The sequence below is a fragment of the Phyllobates terribilis genome, unplaced genomic scaffold, assembly GCF_046119375.1.
Source record: "Phyllobates terribilis strain yellow unplaced genomic scaffold, ASM4611937v1 Scaffold_353__1_contigs__length_1967111, whole genome shotgun sequence".
Lineage (NCBI taxonomy): Eukaryota > Metazoa > Chordata > Amphibia > Anura > Dendrobatidae > Phyllobates > Phyllobates terribilis.
This window is the reverse complement of record NW_027363113.1, coordinates 1656223-1670526: the sequence shown is the minus strand read 5'-3', so window position 1 is coordinate 1670526 and position 14304 is coordinate 1656223.

Genomic DNA, 14304 nt, shown 5'->3' with positions numbered 1-14304 from the left:
AGCCCACAGCATCCCCCCCAGGGCCCCCACAAGCCCACAGCATCCCCCCCAGGGCCCCACAAGCCCGCAGAATCCCCCCCAGAGCACCCACACGCCCACAGCATCCCCTCCAGGGCCCCACAAGCCCGCAGCATCTCCCCCAGGGCCACACAAGCTCGCAGCATCCCCCCCAGAGCCCCCGCAAGACCGCAAAATCCCCCTTAGGGCCCCCACAAGCCCGCAGCATCCCCCCCAGATCCCTCACAAGCCCACAGCATCCCCTTAGGGCCCCCACAAGCACACATTATCCCTGCATTATTCCCCAGAGCCCCTAAGATCTCCACAAGCATTAATTAACCCCACCAGACTGCCCTCCAGCATTAACCCCCCCAAATCCCTCACTCGCAAGTATCAAGCCCCCTCACCCCAAAAACAACAAGAAGAAAAGACATCAGACCTGCAATTAATAGAACAATCTCCTGTTTCTCAGCTTAGGATACTGACCTCCTCCTGCAGCTTCACCGGCAGCTCTGTCTCTGCATGAGACTCTGGCGTCTGGTGCTGAACTAGAACACGCCCCCGGAAATGACATCATACCTGGAAGGATCCCATACATTCTAGCGTCTAGGGCACGGGAAGAGGTAAGTATTGTGCCGGCCGGGGCCCTGAGCAGGAGGGGGGGCCCATGGCGCGCCGGGATGCCCGACGGCGAGTAAGCCCCCCGCCTGCTCAGGGCCCCGCCTCTTGCCTGGGTGCAGGAGGGGGACCCGATGCGGGGGTACACAGTGCAGGCGACTGCTATGGGGCCCCCCCAGCTCACGGGCCCCATAGCAGTCGCGTGGCCTGCCGCCATTGGCGGGACGCCACTGGGTACAATGGTGTCTGGCCTGGACAATCCTCTGTAAGGGAAACCAAGTCCGAACTGATAGATTTTCCCTGCACTGATACATTGTAGCAAACGGTCAGGACAGGAGGGGGATTGTCTACACTGAATACCATTGTAATAAATGCTCCGCTGCTGTCAGGATTAGATTTTTTTCAGGTTCTGGATATTAACAAGAATGATTTTATTCTCAGACAACAAGCAGAGATCTTACAAATGGCAGAAAAGTTGAATAATCCTTCATTGCAGAGAGGAGAACTTTCCTCCTGTATCCGGCGGATCGTCCTGTGGCTGAGAACAGTCTTTGCGGAGCGATTCCTCCCTATGAGGGGAACGTCGGCGCGGTGGAGCTGCTGTATCAGCCACGGAGGGGAATGAAGAGCAAGAAAGATTTATCCCTCATCCTGGAGGATCCGGAACTGAAGACTGCGGAGATCAAAGCTGAAGGTGAAGCCACATGTGATCTGTATACATCGGCAGAGGGGTCGTCACATGAGGAAATCCCCCCATATATATGGAGATGGCGATCTGTGGGGGCCGGACACAGAATGGGTGTGTGGTGTAACCAAAGAGAACACTAAGTCAGCACAGGAGCTGTGTACACAAAACGGAAGCATTCTGCAAAGTTACTTTATTCTCTTTATCCCCTTCCCGACATCCGCAGAATTTAAGTGTCGCAATTCCAATGAGTTGTGGATTTTTGGTTCAAGTTGCCCAACGGGAGCAAAAAATAATGTGATAGAAAAGGATTAAAATTAAAATTTATATATATAAAAAAAATCCTTTTAAATTTCCTACCTCCATTTGTCAATACAAAGCAAGACTAAACGATTATATATATATATTTATTTATTTAGTATTGACACACTGACAAAAAGTCCGATCTATCACATCATAAATATATTAACCCCTACAGCAAATGCCCAACAGCAAAGATAATCTAAACACCCAATTTTTTTTTCTTTTTGGGTAATTTTACCTCCCAAAAAATGCATCAAAAAGAGATGAAAAGTTTGTAGACGGCAGAGAATGGCATCAATAACCCCCGCAGGTCGGCGAGCAGAAAGCGAACCTCGCCCAGATTCATCAGCAGAAACATGGAACAAATGCAGGGTCTCACAAAATGGTGACACAATACCGGGTTATTTATTACTGTTTGGTGACACCATAATACGGCAATTCTGGCTTCTTAATTTATTTTTCCGCTATTTAACGTGCGGTTTAAATAATTTGGGCTTTGATAGGTCGGACTTTTACAGACACGACAATATAAAATGTTTCTTTTTTAATTTCTTTTTTTTTACCTCGGAAAATAGGGGTGATTTAACATTTTTGTTTATTTTTTTTCTTTTATAAAACTTTTTTCTTTTTTTTCCATTTTTACTTTATTTTTTTATGTCCCCTTAGGGCACTTGAACCTGCCATCTCTTGACTGCTTATTCTATATACAGTAATCCTCTAGTAATGCAGTATACAGTTTATAAGATTAAGTCCAGACTGTGGATGAACTTCACAGGAGTACCAAGATGGCCGCCATGCAGGCCTTCACCATTCCCCTGACTGCCATTGTCATCCATTTCCTGGCGATAGCTCAATATAAATGCCGCTGTTGGCTCAGGTGGCCACAGTCTACTCAAGTCGCTGCTGTCGGCTCAGGTCACCGCTGTTCTGGGCTGGCTGGCAAATTGCACACAGTAGCAACCCATCCTTATTGAGTTTTATCTATGGCTGATTCATAAAGTGAGTAAAGGTTACAAAGCTTTAAAAAGATAAAGCCGGTGTTATGATGTAATAGTTGAGGTCAAATGCCGACTAGATTCTCATCCACTTCTATCAGTGGGCTACTCAGAGAGGTGTCTGAGACTCTAGTCAGCATGTGACCAGGCTCGGACTGGCCTGCTGGGGAATTCCCCGTTGGGCTCCACTGCAGGGCCAGCACTGACAAGAGAAGGAAGGCTCCTCCCACTCCTACCCTAGCACAGCTATGCACTTGTCTATACATCGTATGCTGTGTGTGTGTGGGGGTGTGGTTTGACTTGTCTATATACCGTATGCTGTGTGTGGGGGGGACTTGTCTATATACTGTATGCTGTGTGTGTGGGGGGGGACTTGTCTATATACCGTATGCTGTGTGTGTGGGGGGGGGCTTGTCTATATACCGTATGCTGTGTGTGGGGGACTTGTCTATATACTGTATGCTGTGTGTGGGGGATTTGTCTATGTACCGTATGCTGTGTGGGGGGGACTTGTCTATATACTGTATGCTGTGTGGGGGGGACTTGTCTATATACTGTATGCTGTGTGTGGGGGACTTGTCTATATACCGTATGCTGTGTGTGGGGGACTTGTCTATATACCGTATGCTGTGTGTGGGGGACTTGTCTATATACCGTATGCTGTGTGTGGGGGACTTGTCTATATACCGTATGCTGTGTGTGGGGGACTTGTCTATATACTGTATGCTGTGTATGGGGGACTTGTCTATATACTGTATGCTGTGTGGGGGACTTGTCTATATACCGTATGCTATGTGGGGGACTTGTCTATATACCGTATGCTGTGTGTGGGGGACTTGTCTATATACCGTATGCTATGTGGGGGACTTGTCTATATACCGTATGCTGTGTGTGGAGGACTTGTCTATATACCGTATGCTGTGTGTGGGGGACTTGTCTATATACCGTATGCTGTGTGGGGGGGACTTGTCTATATACCGTATGCTGTGTGTGGGGGACTTGTCTATATACTGTATGCTGTGTATGGGGGACTTGTCTATATACTGTATGCTGTGTGGGGGACTTGTCTATATACCGTATGCTATGTGGGGGACTTGTCTATATACCGTATGCTGTGTGGGGGGGACTTGCCTATATACCGTATGCTGTGTGGGGGGGACTTGTCTATATACCGTATGCTGTGTGGGGGGGACTTGTCTATATACTGTATGCTGTGTGGGGGGGACTTGTCTATATACCGTATGCTGTGTGTGGGGGACTTGTCTATATACCGTATGCTGTGTGTGGGGGACTTGTCTATATACCGTATGCTGTGTGTGGGGGACTTGTCTATATACTGTATGCTGTGTGAGGGGGACTTGTCTATATACTGTATGCTGTGTGGGGGGGACTTGTCTATATACCGTATGCTGTGTGGGGGGGACTTGTCTATATACCGTATGCTGTGTGGGGGGGACTTGTCTATATACCGTATGCTGTGTGGGGGGGACTTGTCTATATACCGTATGCTGTGTGGGGGGGACTTGTCTATATACCGTATGCTGTGTGTGGGGGACTTGTCTATATACTGTATGTGGGGGACTTGTCTATATACCGTATGCTGTGTGAGGGGGACTTGTCTATATACTGTATGCTGTGTGGGGGGGACTTGTCTATATACCGTATGCTGTGTGAGGAGGACTTGTCTATATACTGTATGCTGTGTGGGGGGACTTGTCTATATACCGTATGCTGTGTGGGGGGGACTTGTCTATATACCGTATGGGGGGGACTTGTCTATATACCGTAAGCTGTGTATGGGGGACTTGTCTATATACTGTATGCTGTGTGTGGGGGACTTGTCTATATACCGTATGCTGTGTGGGGGGGACTTGTGTATATACTGTATGCTATGTGTGTGGGGGACTAGTCTATATACTGTATGCTGTGTGTGGGGGACTTGTCTATATACCGTATGCTGTGTGTGGGGGACTTGTCTATATACCGTATGCTGTGTGTGGGGACTTGTCTATATACTGTATGCTGTGTGGGGGGGACTTGTGTATATAAGTGAAGAGTCTCCGCGAGCTCAAAGAACACTGGATTTTGGCTGTTGGAGCTGAAAAGAGGACATCGGTAAACCAGGGGAGGAGTCCTGAGGAGATAATTTGCATATTCCCACTGCATTTTGGGGTAAGTGAAGAGTCTCCGCGAGCTCAAAGAACACTGGATTTTGGCTGTTGGAGCTGAAAAGAGGACATCGGTAAACCAGGGGAGGAGTCCTGAGGAGATAATTTGCATATTCCCACTGCATTTTGGGGTAAGTGAAGAGTCTCCGCGAGCTCAAAGAACACTGGATTTTGGCTGTTGGAGCTGAAAAGAGGACATCGGTAAACCAGGGGAGGAGTCCTGAGGAGATAATTTGCATATTCCCACTGCATTTTGGGGTAAGTGAAGAGTCTCCGCGAGCTCAAAGAACACTGGATTTTGGCTGTTGGAGCTGAAAAGAGGACATCGGTAAACCAGGGGAGGAGTCCTGAGGAGATAATTTGCATATTCCCACTGCATTTTGGGGTAAGTGAAGAGTCTCCGCGAGCTCAAAGAACACTGGATTTTGGCTGTTGGAGCTGAAAAGAGGACATCGGTAAACCGCGCGCCGGCATTTTGCAGCTTTTTTTTTTTTAAGCTTTTTTCACTGTTTTCAGAACATTAACAGTAAGAACATGGAAGAGTCCAGGAGCCATTTGGTGAGCTGCATATCCTGCTACATGTTCACAGACTTGCCAGTGGAAAAGCCAAACTTCACATGCCAGAAATGCAAGCTTGTGTCCCTGTTGGAGGAAAAGTTGCGAAATCTAGAAGAGAGGTTAACTACCTTGAAAATCATTAAGGAAGGTGAAGAGTTCTTAGACAGAGCAGAATTATCTCTTCATGATTCAGAAAGAGAAGAAATTCGAACTGCACCTGATGAAACAGAGGAATGGAAGCATGTGACCCACAGAAGCAGGAGGATCGAGAGGCAGTCAGCACCCATACTACTCAGGAACCAGTACCAGGCTCTCACGCAGGAGAACCATGAAGAAATACAGCAAAATAAGACTTTGCCAGCAATGAATAACCTTGTAAGCCCTCAGAATCCTCCTGGATGGAGAAAGAAGAATGTTGTGAAGAAAAAACGGAGAGTGGTGGTTATGGGGGATTCCCTGTTAAGAGGAACAGAGGCCACTATCTGCAGACCAGACATAACCTCAAGAGAAATGTGCTGTCTTCCAGGAGCAAAAATTAAAGATGTGTCTGACAGGATATCAAGACTCTTCAGACCTACAGATCACTACCTATTCCTGCTAATACATGTGGGGACAAATGACACCGCAGGAAAGGACCTGGAAACCATCTGCAGTGACTTTGAAGACTTAGGCAAGAAAGTGAAAGAATTGGGAGCGCAGGTGGTCTTCTCATCCATCCTCCCAGTGGATGGCCATGGAACAATGAGGTGGAATAAGATTCTACAGGTGAACAACTGGCTACGTCGATGGTGCCGTCAACAAGGATTTGGATTTCTGGATCACGGAATGAATTACCTATACGATGGACTACTTGCTAGAGATGGGGTGCACCTTACGAAGACTGGAAAACATGTATTTGGAAGTCGTCTTGCTACACTCATCAGAAGAGCTTTAAACTAGAACAATGTGGGAAGGGAAGCAAAAGGCCTGAAAAAGCCATACAGCTGACAAATACTATTGAGATCTCTGCTACTGGAAGTGGAAAAGAAGAACAAAGACAAAACAATGTAAATAATAAAAATATGGGAGGAAGAGAAACCAATCACAAACTAAAATGTTTTTATACAAATGCACAAAGCATGGGCAACAAACAAGGAGAATTGGAACTACTAATGAAGGAAAAGGAATATGATGTCATTGGAATCACTGAAACTTGGTGGGACGATACACATGATTGGACTAAAAGGCTAAAAGGATACAACTTATTTGCAAGAAACAGACTTGATAAACGAGGAGGAGGTGTTGCATTGTATGTTAGAAAAGCGTATATCTGCACAGAGATTGAAGCTTCAGAGACTGGGAGTTCTGTGGAAACTGTTTGGGTAAGAATACAAGGAGAGAACAACGGAAAGGACACCATTGTAGGCATTTACTACAGGCCACCTGGGCAAGCTGAAGATATGGATGAACTCTTTATGTATCAAATGACCAAGTTCTCCAAAAAATATGACGTAGTGGTCATGGGAGATTTCAACTATCCAGACATTTGTTGGGAATCTCTCTCAAGTAAAACTAACAGGTCAAGCAAATTCTTATCCTCTCTTGCTGACAACTTTATCTTCCAAAAGGTAGGGGAGAAAACAAGGGGATCTGCTACTTTGGATCTAATCCTTATAAACAGGGAGGAAATGGTTGAGGAGGTAAAGGTGGCTGGGACCCTAGGAGGCAGCGATCATGCTATTATAGAATTTTGGATAACTAGAGGAGGAAGACATGTGAAGACTCAAACTTCAAGGTTAGATTTTAGAAAGGCAGATTTTAAGAGACTCAGAAAGAGAATAGGAGGGATCCAATGGCTGGATGTCCTTAAGGACAAAAATGTCCAGGAAGGATGGGAAATTTTTAAAAATGAGATTCTCAAAGCACAATCGTTAACAATCCCGAAAAGTAGGAAGAATGGGAAGCATTTAAGGAAACCAGGATGGATGAACACAGAACTTAAACACATGCTAAAAAGAAAGAAAGAAATGTTTATTAAATGGAAAGAGGGAGGCATATCTAAAGAAGATTATAATGCAGTCTGCAGATCCTGTAGGGCACGTATCAGGTTAGCTAAAGCTGACAATGAATTAAGGCTTGCAAGAGATGTCAAAAGCAATAAAAAAGGATTTTGGGGGTATGTCAAAAGTAAAAGAAAAGTCAAAGATGCTATAGGATTTTTACAGGATGAAAATGGAGAAATGGTAAGAGAGGATGTTGAGAAGGCCGAACTTTTTAATTCCTATTTTGCATCTGTTTTCTCTCAGAAAGAAAATGTAACATCAACTGATCTTCACTGTCCTTTTAAAGGAATAGAAGAATCCAAGTTATCTGTAAACCGAAAGATTGTGAGGGAATATTTAGCTAACATAAATGAGTTCAAGTCTCCAGGTCCAGATGAATTACACCCCAGAGTACTGAAGGAGATCGTAGAAGAAATTTTAGAACCACTCTCCATAATCTTTGAAAATTCTTGGAGAACAGGAGAAGTCCCAGAAGACTGGAGAAGAGCAAATGTTGTTCCTATCTTCAAAAAGGGGAAGAAGGTGGACCCAGGGAACTATAGGCCGGTGAGTCTGACTTCTATACCAGGAAAGATCTTTGAACAAATTATTAAACAACATGTATGTAAGTACATGGATAAGAATGAAGTGATTAACCAGAGTCAGCATGGGTTTGTAACTAACAAGTCATGTCAGACTAACTTAATTTCCTTCTATGACAGAATCACTGACTGGGTGGATCAGGGAAATGCTGTAGATATAGTATATCTTGACTTCAGCAAAGCATTTGACAAAGTATCTCACACCATCCTTATTGAAAAAATGACCAAGTATGCAATGGACCAGGCAACTGTTAGGTGGATTCATAACTGGCTTAGTGATCGGACTCAAAGGGTGGTTGTAAATGGCTTCACATCCAGCTGGATGAATGTCTCAAGTGGGGTACCACAGGGCTCCGTCCTGGGACCTGTATTGTTCAACATCTTTATCAATGATTTAGATGAAGGAATTGAGGGTAAGCTGATTAAATTTGCTGATGACACAAAGCTAGGAGGGATAGCTAATACTAGAGAAGAGAGAGAGAGGATTCAAAAAGACCTAAATAAACTGGAGCATTGGGCAGCAACCAACAGAATGGTTTTTAACAGGGAAAAATGCAAAGTACTACATCTGGGCAATAAAAATGAAAAAAGCATATACAGAATGGGAGGAATAGAGCTAAGCAACAGTACATGTGAAAAAGACTTAGGTATACTAATAGATCATAGACTGAACATGAGTCAACAGTGTGATGCAGCAGCAAAAAAGGCAAATACAATTCTGGGATGTATTAACAGAAGCATACAGTCTAGATCACGTGAAGTCATTATCGGTCTTTACTCCTCTTTGGTCAGACCTCATCTGGAATACTGTGTACAGTTTTGGGCACCACATTTTAAAAAAGACATAGACAAACTGGAGCAAGTTCAGAGAAGAGCGACCAGAATGGTGACTGGTCTGCAAACTATGTCCTATGAGGAACGGTTGCAGGATTTGGGAATGTTTAGCTTGCAAAAAAGAAGACTGAGAGGAGACTTAATAGCTGTCTACAAATATGTCAAGGGCTGTCACATTGTAGAAGGATCATCTTTATTCTCATTTGCACAAGGAAAGACTAGAAGCAATGGGATGAAACTAAATGGGAGGAGACACAGATTAGATATTAGAAAAAACTTTTTGACAGTTAGGGTGATTAATGAGTGGAACAGGCTGCCACGAGAGGTGGTGAGTTCCCCTTCAATGGACGTCTTCAAACAGAGGCTGGACAGACATCTGTCTGAGATGATCCTGCTTTGAGCAGGGGGTTGGACCAGATGACCCAGGAGGTCCCTTCCAACTCTACCATTCTATGATTCTATGATTCTACTGTATGCTGTGTGTGGGGGACTTGTCTATATACCGTATGCTGTGTGGGGGGGACTTGTGTATATACCGTATGCTGTGTGTGGGGGACTTGTCTATATACTGTATGCTGTGTGTGGGGGACTTGTCTATATACTGTATGCTGTGTGGGGGACTTGTCTATATACCGTATGCTGTGTGTGGGGGACTTGTCTATATACTGTCTGCTGAGCCGTGTATCTAATCCTATGCTGTGTGATACTGTCTACTGAGCTGTGTATCTAATCCTGTCCTGTGTGATACTGTCTGATGAGCTGTGTATCTAATCCTCTCCTGTGCGATACTGTCTGATGAGCCGTGTATCTAATCCTCTCCTGTGTGATACTGTCTGCTGAGCTGTGTATCTAATCCTATCCTGTGTGATACTATCTGCTGAGCTGTGTATCTAATCCTATCCTGTGTGATACTATCTGCTGAGCTGTGTATCTAATCCTCTCCTGTGTGATACTGTCTGCTGAGCCGTGTATCTAATCCTATCCTGTGTGATACTATCTGCTGAGCTGTGTATCTAATCCTATCCTGTGTGACACTATCTGCTGAGCAGTGTATCTAATCCTCTCCTGTGTGATACTGTCTGCTGAGCCGTGTATCTAATCCTCTCCTGTGTGATACTGTCTGCTGAGCTGTGTATCTAATCCTCTCCTGTGTGATACTGTCTGCTGAGCCGTGTATCTAATCCTATCCTGTGTGATACTATCTGCTGAGCTGTGCATCTAATCCTATCCTGTGTTATACTATCTGCTGAGCAGTGTATCTAATCCTCTCCTGTGTGATACTGTCTGCTGAGCCGTGTATCTAATCCTCTCCTGTGTGATACTGTCTGCTGAACTGTGTATCTAATCCTCTCCTGTGTGATACTGTCTGCTGAGCCGTGTATCTAATCCTACCCTGTGCGATACTGTCTGCTGAACCGTGTATCTAATCCTGCCCTGTGTGATACTGTCTGCTGAGCCGTGTATCTAATCCTATCCTGTGTGATACTGTTTGCTGAGCCGTGTATCTAATCCTATCCTGTGTGATACCATCTGCTGAGATGTGTATCTAATCCTCTCCTGTGTGATACTGTCTGCTGAGCTTTGTATCTAATTCTATGCTGTGCTAAACTGTCTACTGAGATGTGTATCTAATCCTATCCTGTGTGATACCATCTGCTGAGCCGTGTAACTAATCCTCTCCTGTGTGATACTGTCTGCTGAGCCCTGTATCTAATCATATCCTGTGTGATACCATCTGCTGAGCCGTGTATCTAAACCTATCCTGTGTGATACCAGCTGCTGAGCTGTGTATCTAATCCTATCCTTTGTGATACTGTCTGCTGAGCTGTGTATCTAATCCTCTCCTGTGTGATACTATCTGCTGAGCAGTGTATCTAATCCTCTCCTGTGTGATACTGTCTGCTGAGCTGTGTATCTAATCCTTTACTGTGTGATACTATCTGCTGAGCTGTGTATCTAATCCTGTCCTGTGTGATACTGTCTGCTGAGCTGTGTATCTAATCCTGTCCTGTGTGATACTGTCTGCTGAGCTGTGTATCTAATCCTCTCCTGTGTGATACTGTCTGCTGAGCTGTGTATCTAATCCTCTCCTGTGTGATACCATCTGCTGAGCTGTGTCTCTAATCCTCTCCTGTGTGATACTGTCTGCTGAGCTGTGCATCTAATCCTATCCTGTGTGATACTATCTGCTGAGCAGTGTATCTAATCCTATCCTGTGTGATACTGTCTGCTGAGCCGTGTATCTAATCCCGCCCTGTGCGATACTGTCTGTTGAGCCGTGTATCTAATCCTCTCCTGTGTGATACTGTCTGCTGAGCTGTGTATCTAATCCCCTCCTGTGTGATACTGTCTGCTGAGCTGTGTATCTAATCCCGCCCTGTGCGATACTGTCTGCTGAGCCGTGTATCTAATCCACTCCTGTGTGATACTATCTGCTGAGCTTTGTATCTAATCCTGTGCTGTGTGATACTGTCTGCTGAGCCGTGTATCTAATCCTCTCCTGTGTGATACTGTCTGCTGAGCCGTGTATCTAATCCACTCCTGTGTGATACTGTCTGCTGAGCTGTGTATCTAATCCCGCCCTGTGCGATACTGTCTGCTGAGCCGTGTATCTAATCCTCTCCTGTGTGATACTGTCTGCTGAGCCGTGTATCTAATCCTCTCCTGTGTGATACTGTCTGCTGAGCCGTGTATCTAATCCCGCCCTGTGCGATACTGTCTGCTGAGCCGTGTATCTAATCCACTCCTGTGTGATACTATCTGCTGAGCTTTGTATCTAATCCTGTGCTGTGTGATACTGTCAGCTGAGTTGTGTATCTAATCCTATCCTGTGTGATACCATCTGCTGAGCTGTGTATCTAATCCTCTCCTGTGTGATACTGTCTGCTGAGCTATGTATCTAATCCTCTCCTGTGTGATACTGCCTGCTGAGCTGTGTATCTAAGCCTATCCTGTGTGATACTGTCTGCTGAGCCGTGTATCTAATCCTATGCTGTGTGATACTGTCTGCTGAGCTGTGTATCTAATCCTATGCTGTGTGATAATGTCTGCTGAGCTGTATCTCTAATCCTACCCTGTGTGATACTGTCTGCTCAACCGTGTATCTAATCCTCTCCTGTGTGATACCGTCTGCTGAGCAGTGTATCTAATCCTCTCCTGTGTGATACCGTCTGCTGAGCAGTGTATCTAATCCTCTCCTGTGTGATACTGTCTGCTGAGCTGTGTATCTAATCCTTTCCTGTGTGATACTGTGTGCTGAGCTGTGTATGTAATCCTCTGTGTGATACTGTCTGATGAGCTGTGTATCTAATCCTGTCCTGTGTGATACTGTCAGCTGAGCTGTGTATCTAATCCTCTCCTGTGTGATACTGTCTGCTGAGCTGTGTATCTAATCCTCTCCTGTGTGATACTGTCAGCTGAGCTGTGTATCTAATCCTCTCATGTGTGATACTGTCAGCTGAGCCGTGTATCTAATCCTATGCTGTGTGATACCGTCTGCTGAGCAGTGTATCTAATCCTCTCCTGTGTGATACTGTGTGCTGAGCCGTGTATCTAATCCTCTCCTGTGTGATACTGTGTGCTGAGATGTGTATCTAATCCTGTCCTGTGTGATACTGTCTACTGAGCTGTGTATCTAATTCTATCCTGTGTGATACTGTGTGCTGAGCTGTGTATCTTATCCTCTCCTGTGTGATACTGTCTACTGAGCTATGTATCTAATCCTCTCCTGTGTGATACTGTCTGCTGAGCTGTGTATCTAATTATCTCCTGTGTGATACTGTCTGATGAACTGTGTATCTAATCCTATCCTGTGTGATACTGTCTGCTGAGCCGTGTATCTAATCCCGCCCTGTGCGATACTGTCTGCTGAGCCGTGTATCTAATCCACCCATGTGATACACTCTGCTGAGCTGTGTATCTAATCCTCTCCTGTGTGATACTGTCTGATGAACTGTGTATCTAATCCTATCTTGTGTGATACCGTCTGCTGAGTCGTGTATCTAATCCCGCCCTGTGCGATACTGTCTGCTGAGCCGTGTATCTAATCCACTCCTGTGTGATACTGTCTGATGAACTGTGTATCTAATCCTCTCCTGTGTGATGCTGTCTGCTGAGCTGTTTATCTAATCCTCTCTTTTGTGATACTGTCTGCTGAGCAGTGTATCTAATCTTATCCTGTGATACTGTCTGCTGAGCTGTGTATCTAATCCCCTCCTGTGTGATTCTGTCTGCTGAGCCGTGTATCTAATCCTATGCTGTGTGATACTGTCTGCTGAGCTGTGTATCTAATCCTATGCTGTGTATCTAATCATCTCCTGTGTGATAATGTCTGCTGAGCCGTGTATCTAATCCTATCCTGTGTGATACTGTCTGCTGAGCTGTGTATCTAATCCTATCCTGTGTAATACCATCTGCTGAGCAGTGTATCTAATCCTATCTTGTGTGATACTGACTGCTGAGCTGTGTATCTAATCCTCTCCTGTGTGATACTGTGTGCTGAGCTGTGTATCTAATCCTATCCTATGTGATACTGTCTGCTGAGCAGTGTATCTAATACTCTCCTGTGTGATACCGTCTGCTGAGCTGTGTATCTAATCCTCTCCTGTGTGATACTGTCTGCTGAGCTGTGTATCTAATCCTACCCTGTATGATACTGTCTACTGAGCTGTGTATCTAATCCTCTCCTGTGTGATACTGTCTGATGAACTGTGTATCTAATCCTGTCCTATGTGATACTGTCAGCTGAGCCGTGTATCTAATCCTTTCCTGTGTGATACTGTCTGCTGAGCTGTATCTCTAATCCTCTCCTGTGTGATACTGTCTGCTGAGCAGTGTGTCTAATCCTTTCCTGTGCGATACTGTCTGCTGAGCTGTGTATCTAATCCTCTCCTGTGTGATACTGTCTGCTGAGCAGTGTATCTAATCTTATACTCTGTGATACTGTCTCCTGAGCTGTGTATCTAATCCCCTCCTGTGTGACACTGTCTGCTGAGCTGTGTATCTAATCATCTCCTGTGTGATACTGTCTGCTGAGCCGTGTATCTAATCCTATGCTGTGTGATAGTCTGCTGAGCAGTGTATCTAATCTTATACTGTGTGATACTGTCTGCTGAGCTGTGTATCTAATCCCCTCCTGTGTGATACTGTCTGCTGAGCTGTGTATCTAATCCTCTCCTGTGTGATACTGTCTGCTGAGCTGTGTATCTAATCCTCTCCTGTGTGATACTGTCTGCTGAGCTGTGTTTCTAATCCTCTCCTGTGTGATACTGTCTGCTGAGCCATGTATCTAATCCTCTCCTGTGTGATACTATCTGCAGAGCAGTGTATCTAATCCTCTACTGTGTGATGTTGTCTTCTGAGCCATGTATCTAATCCTCTCCTGTGTGATACTGTCTGCTGAGCCGTGTATCTAATCCTCTGTGTAATACTGTGTGTTGAGCCGTGTATCTAATCCTCTCCTGTGTGATACTGTCTGCTGAGCTGTGTATCTAATACTCTCCTGTGTGATACTGTCTGCTGAGC